Raw genomic sequence first — 9,196 nt, 5'->3', positions numbered from 1 at the left:
AGAGCAAAATATACATCAACTGACTAGATAAACAAAATATGCTATAGTTAGGCAATGGGATACTATTCTGCAAAATGAATTAAGTATTAAAACATACTATAACTTAAATGAACTTCAAAAACATTTGCTCAGTGAAATAAGACAGACACTAATGAGTCTATCTCATACATATTGTATGTATGATTCCATTTATATAAAATGTTCAGAAAAGGCAAATATTATGGAAACAAAGTATATCAGTAGTTGACTAGCCTGGAAGTAGGAAGCAGGGAGGGACTGTAAATAGGACACTTCTTTCTTGAATGAGGGACATGTTCTCACATTAGATTATGATTGTAAAACTACATATTCTAAAAAAAATTGACTTGTATACTTAATACAGGTGATTTTATGTGGTATAAATTACTCTTCATTCAAGCTATAAATAAGAATAATAAATGCATATAACACGGTTTTCTCCATTTCAATTCTCAGCACTATCTCCTTTGCAATTAAAGTCCTATACTATATATATCTATAATGCACTAAACTTTTTTTTTTAAAAAAATGATAGAGATTTAAAAATATATAGGAGAGACTTACCTAGACAAGTCTGAGGTGATATAGTTGAAGAATCCATGAGAGACTCAAGGTTACTAGCATAAATATCTGCTTTCTACAGAGAGATGTCTGGAAAGAGTATTTCAGAGAGAGGAAACAGCATATGAAGGGATAAGCAGGGCAGATGTCCAGGGTGTGTGAGAGCTTGAAGGGTGGAAGGAGTGAGGGTAGTTGGCTGTGCTCAGTACTTGGAGGCCCCTTTATGAAGGATAATTTATGCTGGAGTAAAGAGCCTGAAATTTCTTATTTTAAGGCCTTGGCACAGCCTGTTTCTATGACTAGAATGTGCTTTCACTGTTTTTGTTTGATGTCTGGATTTTTTCTTTTTTTTTTTTTTTTAATGCTCCAGACCTCAGATTAAAAATAACCTTTCCATGATAGCTTCCACAATCACTTTATTTCAAAGGGTCTGTTCTGTGCTCATCTTCACTCCATCAAAACACATACATCTTTTTTTTTTTGTTTATTTTTTTTTACTCCATTTCAGTACCCCATCAGGCAGTAAGTGAGGATGCAGTTAGAACACGAAGAGTTAACCCTGATTTTCCTGCATTTAGTTGTGTAACCTTGGGCTGTCTTCCTTGACTCACTGACTTTCATTTTTAAGATCTGGTAGATTTGGCATCTATCTATCATCTATCTTTTAACATTAACATGAAGATTGCTACACTAGCTTTAAATATGACTTGTCAATATTAAATCTCCCTGAAATTTCATTAAATTATTATGAATGAATAGTGAATAAGGTATTATAATAGTTATTAATAATTTATTAAATTAAAAGTTAAATTTCCTGTGAATTTAATGAATCATTATAACTGCATAATAAATAACACATTATAGTATTTATTGAAGATTCAGAGTTTATTTTATGCACATCAATTAGATCTCTGAATTGCATCATAGTAACATCCTCAGGTACACTGGGACTGTTTTTCCCAGATAGATGACCCCAGTAAGCCGCAGCTTAGGGAGATTTGCCTTTGCTTTTTTACATTTTCTGATTTCTTGTTTCTTCATATCAAGCTTTCAAAGTTGCATATAAATTATAAGTTGAAAGACTGTATTGACAATCCAAGAGATTCTTCTAGAAAGCTAGAAAGCACCAGTGAAAGATATATCTTTGGATAAAAATCACTGTACAAGATGCTTATGAAGGAAAAAGGCCTCAGATATGATCATGTCTTTAAGGAGTGTACATTCTACAAGGAATGACAAGCTGCAAAAACTTGGAATGCATGGTGGAAGGATAAAAGTACCATATGTGAAAGATGCAAATGAAACATGTTTGAAGGAAGGAGAAAATGCCATCCATCAGCCTTAGTGAAGAGGAACAGTTTTAGGTAAGTGACAATGTTTAGAGTGACACTTTGATGCTGGATTAGTTTTTATAGAGGTGTTGTTCAGGAAAATTCCAGGCAACAGAAGTACCATATGCAAAACCAGAAAGGAGGATGCAGTATGAATTTTTCCAGACATATCTACATACAGGTGGCTAGCAACATGGCAGATAGAAATAAAGGTAAATATTTCAAAGACTAAACACAGGTTAATGGCTTGTTGTAAGGAGTCAACTGATGTCTTAAGGGCAGCAGTTAACATGGAGTATTTCATCCAGTTGACAAGCATGCATGGAGTGTCTAATTGCCATGTGGAAGCCAGACTGCAGTGGTCATAGGTATTAATTACATTGTATGAGCTTTGTTGAAGTTATATAGCATCAAAAAAGATATGGATATTGTATGCAAGGAGATGAGGCTTTCTAAAACGGAGAAACAAATCTTCTCAACTTTTCCACTTAAAAACATCTACATAGATATAGGTACTCCACCATTTTGTAGAACAACTCTGAGAAATGCAGTCGCTTGTGACCAAATCCTTGAAAAATAATGTTTCTCCTTCAGAGTTCCAACCCTTTTATGAAAAGCAAACAATTTCTTTTTCTTTTTCAAAATTTTAATTAACCACGGATCAGCATCTGACTATCTAGTCCCTTTCAATAGCATAAAAAGCCACTTTGAGTATTTTGAATTCATTAATAAATGAAGAAAATGGAGGCTTCCATTTGCACTCTACTTAAGAATAATGTAGGCTTTTAAAATTACACTAAAAAATGGATTTATTTTAGGGAATGCTTTTAGGCTTTTTAACTATCACCTTTTCTAAATTCAGTTCAAAAGGAATGTTAGTATTTTATTTTCGGTTGGTGTTTTAGAGCCAATACTAATTCTGTTTTTACTTTGTAATAACTTTTGTCTTCCATTTGAAGTCAAAATTGAAATCGAATTGGTGATAGAATATGTCAAAATTTCTAGTGCCATCTTTATCTGTCCCACTTTAAATCTTCTCAACTTTTCCACTTAAAAATAGACAAAATCTTGCTTGTGCACACACACACCATTTTGCTTTCTTGATTCTGTGGTTCTGTTGATATAGATGTTTGGTTGGAGTTTAGCTTATTGAACATTTCGTTTTATTTTAAGGCTCTTTTACTATAAGTTCTATGGTTGGTTGAAAATGTTCATTAATAAGAATAAAATATACAGGGCTTCCAAAACGCAGTCCCTGGTTTACCTAGAATGTAGAGTATAGACAAAATAGTGTTGGACCATGAGACTAGAGAAGATCTGTACTGGAGTAAGGTTACAAGCACTTTTGTAAACAAGATTTAAAATATTCTCGTGGTGTTTCTGAAGGAGTTTTAGTAATTAAGTGATATGGTAGGTTTGAATTTTATAAAGATCTCTTTGATGTCAAAGTTAATAACAATACAATGAGAAGAGATGGGGTTAGAAAGAGAATGAAACCTGAGGCAGGCAGAACATTTAGAAGACTATTAAGCATTATTCAGTTGAGATATAATGGTATCCTTGAGTGGAATAAAGGCAATGGAAATTTACTTAGCAAATAGATTTAACATGATTTTGCAGGCAGATGGATGGGCTAAGACTGAAGATTGGGCATGCCTAAGATGTCTCATAGGTTTCTGGATTTAGTGAAAAGAGTATTATTAATTAAAATAAGAATATAAGAAGACAGTTTTCTGGGAGAAGACACTTAACACTGGAACTCTCTCACCTGACCCTAACCATAGAGAAGATGATGAATTTGAGCTCAGAGGGAAAAACATCAGTGCCATCACCATGATGATATGAGCCCTCTCGGTAGAACAGTTTTGACAAGAAAGGCTCGGAAAAGTTCCACAGGACAGACAGGGCAAATGAGGGCTGTAAGTCTTGCAGGAAGAAAAAAATAGGCAAAAGAGAACTCAAAGGGGCACCATGAGAGATATTGGGGGAAAAAATGGTTCAGAAGGATTCCAAGCTTGAACCTCTATTGTATTTAACTAAATCCCCTATTTCCATGAGGCATGAAAGTGTGTCCACCCCAAACACTTACACAGCCCATGAATATTGCCTTGTGGTATCTGTGGAGCCACAGATGATTTCCTGTCATTTCAAACTTATCCTTTTCCTGCAGCTATCCAACTGCAAAAATATATTCTTAACATTGAGCTTGCTTCTTGGGGGTAGAGTTGCTTGTCACTGATTTTGTTTGAAGTGTTATCCTGTTATCCTTCTGCCTTCTTATTTTCTCATCAGTGCACCTAGTCAAAAAAAAATACTTAGATGTTAATAGGGAAGCAATTTTCATAAACTTTCTCAAATTATTATTCACAAATACTTTGATATTTCAACAACTGTACCCTCTCCACATCTCATAAAGGTAATAAGTACAGTTTAGGACACTCTGGGGTTGGGGTGATTGTGGAACGCATGCATGGAGATGCTTAGTATTCAGCTGTAACATTTTGATCTAACAGTCAAGAAAGTGTAGGAAAATATTTCAGAATAATTGATTTCTGAGAAGAGGCATGCTGTAGTTTGGATGTGGTTTGTCTCCTGAGAATCCATGTGTTAGAATCTTGGTCCCCAGTATGGCAATAAGAGGTGAGGGAAACTGTAAGAGGTGAAGTCCACTGTCAGATAATTGGGTCACAGGGGACACTGTCCTGGTAAAGGATTAAGATAGTTCTCATAGAACATGGAGTTAGTTTTCATGGGAACAAATTGTTTTTAAAAAGCAATATGGATTCCCCCAGTACTACAAAAAAAAAAAAAAAGAAAGAAAAAGAAAGAAAGAAAATACCAGCTCGTCTCCACTGTCTGGCTTCCATCTTGCCTTGTGATCTTTCCCTCTTGCGTGTACTGTGTTGTTGTGATGCCATCTGCCACTAGGCCTTCACTGGAGCTAATCAGAGTCATCACCATGCTCTTTGGGCTTTCAGTTTTCAAAGATGTGAGCTAACTAAACTTCTTTTCTTTACAAGTATCCAGCACTGAAAATTGACTAATACCAAGTGGAAACAATGTATAATGATGGCTAGCTTATTGACTGACCAGAAATACAGATAGAAAAGAATATGAAGAATATGAATCTATCTATCTATCTATCTGTCTATCTATCCATAAGAATGACATAAGGATATAGGTATATGTCTATGGATGGACATAAGGGATTTAGAAAAAATTAGGTCAGTCAAGAAGAAAGATGAAATGTTTGGTTTTAACAACTCTAACATGTGTGTTTCTGGGATGATCTCACTAAGATCTATAACTTTGGTCACTATTTACATGTTGAGAACTAAGCTCCTGTGGTTGTTGACATGATCCCTTTATTATTACAATTTAAATGAAAGTAGCATAGGGAAATATAAGGACAACATCAAAGTCATATAGATAAACTGTGACATCTTTATTTTTCTTTTATCTTTAATGCCCATCCACTATTCAATATGGTTATAAGTTACTTAGTCATAACTGCATTATCATAGTAGCCTTTTATCTGCAACCATTTTCCTGAAAGCTGTTAGATTAATGTTGCCAAACAGTGGATTTTTTGTTGTTATTTCCTTGCTCAAACATATTCACTTGCTTTCTATTCCCTAGAGAATAAAGTCCAGAGTCTCTAGGTTGGCATTCGAGGATCTCCAGTAAATTTACAGAAGCATTTACAATTATTCAGTTAACTGAACAAACTTCAAATACTTATTGCTTGCAAGATACTACTTGACACTAGCTCCAGAGTGCTGTAATATAGACCAGGTGTATTCCAACCCTTGTAAATTCTAAAGAAAGTAGAAAATGCAGACATAGAATAAAGAATCCCAATTGTGAAGATTATTGTGAAAGGGGCATTTGGGTGACACACACAGGTGTCCTGAGGAACTAATTTGGAGTTCAGGAAGTCAGAGTTGGAGTTTTTCAGGAAGACCCTGTCTTTTCTGTAAGAGTTAGCCAGAAAACAATGGAGAGAAGGATGGGTTGGGATCTGAGTTCAGAATGACTGAACTTTACAGGGTGAAAGTGATATTAAGAAAAAGTAGGGGAAGCTGAGGTTTGATGTGGAAACAGTTCCAGGAGCCAGGAGGGCCCCTTCAAGCCATGTTTAGCATATTGTGCTTTAATAGTAATGGATAACCATTGCAATGATTTGAAAATTTCAAGTAATTATTTAAAATTTAAATTGATCTAAATTGATCTAAATTAATTTAAATTGATTTAAATTGAATTTAAAATGATCATTCATGTACTGTGGAAAACTAACCGAAATGGAGGCTTTCTGGAGGCAGACGGTCAAGGGGGTGTTTAAGGAACTGAGATTTGACCTGAAGAAGGTGATTTTCATTACCCTGTTGGTGATTCAGATGGAAAGAAGACCAATGGATTAAAGATATTTTGAGAGGAGACTATCTAGGGCTCCACTCCTGGCTATATATGGACTTCTTGAGTGTGTGTTTGTTCATTCACATTTCCTTACTTTGCCTTATACTCTTAATGCTTGTTTGAGAGAGATTTCCAGCATAGATGGGAAGAGGCACTAAATAACCTATTCTTTCTTCCTTTTCCAAGGTTAATAATTATGACTTTCATATTTGGGGTATGGATTGACAATACTGGCTTATCAGGATACTGTTCTGGCTAGGCTGAGATCAAAAGTAAATCTCCATTTAGAAATCCAGACTTTTCTCTGTTAAAAAATTATTTTATAGTTTCAAAATATACCTTAACCTAGCTAGTATCTTCCATATTTGCAGTTTAATTTCAAGGGACACCAGACCAGACCATAGACAATCCTCTCTACTTCACTGTTGGAAGATCAATATAAAACTGGCATTTCAGGGCCACCAAGTTAATAGTATTTCTCCAGGATAAAATGGCTTTAAACAAAGAGGGTGAGTATAGCTCAGACATGATAAATACCTATTTTAGCTAAGTGATCTTTCATTTTGTTCTTCATGAATGTATTTCATATTATGTACTACCCAGATACTAACGTGAAAGATCCATAACCTATGTATACCATTGATGCATGGAAACTATTAAGGTTTCTTGTGAGCACATGAAATACCATCAGCATCCTTCACTGTGAAAAATTACATTTCCATTCTCAGAAGTGTTATACATTAGAGTAGATATGTCTGGCACATTTTTGAATGAGTTAAGAGTGTTGGATCAAGTTCAGCAGGTAGTATCCTGTGCCTGCTCTGAATTCTGTGGGATTACATGAAGACATTTAGATTTCCTTTTCATATTTGCTCTGCAGTTCATTGACTTTTTATATAATAGAGGAAGCTGCTTAAAATGTGAGTGGTCCTGAGCTTACCCTGCAGAAGTTATCTGCATATTAATATGATTCTTTTTTTAGGAAAAAAAATAACCTTGACCTTCTGAATCATACCTGTTGAGGAAGGCTATGGACCATGAATTGCTAACCCATTCATATTAATATGCTGTGTGCAGGCAAGATCATATTCATTTGCATAAGCTTCTTCTCTCTGTAGTCCATGAAATTAACATTGTTTAATGGCTGGAAATAAGATCACCTTTAGCTGTACCAGTCAGACTCTCATCTCCAAAGGAATAGATAAAGGGGTTTTGACTCAGTAAGCAGAAAACTGTTTTAAATTACAAGAGCTTTCATTAGACAACCAATGTAAGCCCAACCAACATAAGCATTGTCCTCTCTAGATGAGCACAGCTTTCTAAGTCAAAGCTTAGGAGGAAAAAAAAAAAAGCCCTTTCCAACCCAGCTTCCTTGACCATCATCTCATTCAATATTGTTTTTAATTGAACACCTACTAATGTAGTAAACATTGAAATAGTCTCAAACCCTGCCTTCAAAGGCTTCCCTGTCTATAGTGAGAAGGCAGTGACCAACTTTATCCCAGCAGTTTTGGGGAAACTTTCAGAGGAGGTGACATTTGCATTGGGCTGTAAAGACCACATAGAAGTGCTCAGGTTTAGAAGGAGAAGAGCAATGCAGGTGGAAAAATGCATGTGCTGTGGTTTATCATTTTGAAGAAAAAGCAAGTGTAATGCAGGGTTGGTTGTATAATTTTCATGGCTTAGCAGAAAAATAAAAATGCAGAGCTCTTTGTTAAAAAAAAGTAGGAAAATTACTATTAAATTTTTTCCCCACAGTCTCTGTCTTGATTTGCTATTGTGTTTATTTAATATGTAATATCTTTCTGAGTAAAGAAAAACTAAAAATATAAGTTATCACAAGTTCTCCCATTTATCTCTATATTGTGCAATGTCCATTTTATTTGCAGATATAAGAGCATTTGCCTCATGTGGAATCAGCGAAATTATACAATTTCCATGAAAAACACATACATGTCATTTGTTCTTACCTTATCAATAGAAACACCACACAAACCTAAGTCAACTGTGTCTATTTCACATCTTGATAAATGCATATTACACTAACATTTGTGCCCTCCAGTTTATGATGAGTAAAAGAGACTGAAAGAAAAAAGAACTATAGATGGTCCTATCTCTCCCTTCCTTCTATATCAGTATAGTGTATAAATAGCTGGCTAATATATTGTACCTTTTAGAATTCCAGTGCTTGTTTTCAATATTCAATATAAGTGTTTGTTCAAACAGAAAAAATGGACTCTCACTACTGTTATGGAACACACTTAGTAAGATTTAGAAGTAACACACATGCCATGTATTTGCTTTGAGTCTTGCTAAACTCCTATGTACTGTGAGTCCACTGGAATCCTGTGTTCCCGGGGCATCACAAATCCTGTTTGAGATGCAGCAGCAAAACAAAACAAAACAAACAACAAAACAAAAATCCTGTGGACAAACACAGAGTACCTCTTCTCTGCTCATGCACTTTTCTAGGGTTCCAGGACTTTACTTATAAAACACAAGTTCAAAGACAACGGCAATAGCACAACATTAAACCAAGGAAAAGGCCCTTCTGAGAACAGAATCCCCAGAGACTGCACAGGTGGAAGACTCAGGATCCTGGAGATAGTTGCCAAGCTATGGATTAGGGAATTGACAGTATTTGATAAAAGGAATCAAAATATTTTTATGTATGAAAATGCTATATCATATTTAAGTTTTATGAAATTAATCCTGGAAGCAATGTGGAAAACAGTTTGGAATGGGCCCAGAGATGGTGAGGAACTGAACCAATCTAGTGTCAGGAATACTGTGAGGTGGAGATGAAAAGCTGCATACGATGACAGTTCTGAGAGGGAGAAAGCGAACCCAAGGATTTATGCATGAATTTG

This window comes from Callospermophilus lateralis, chromosome 7 (assembly GCF_048772815.1).
Source record: "Callospermophilus lateralis isolate mCalLat2 chromosome 7, mCalLat2.hap1, whole genome shotgun sequence".
Classification (NCBI taxonomy): domain Eukaryota; kingdom Metazoa; phylum Chordata; class Mammalia; order Rodentia; family Sciuridae; genus Callospermophilus; species Callospermophilus lateralis.
Note: the sequence above shows the minus strand (reverse complement) of the source record.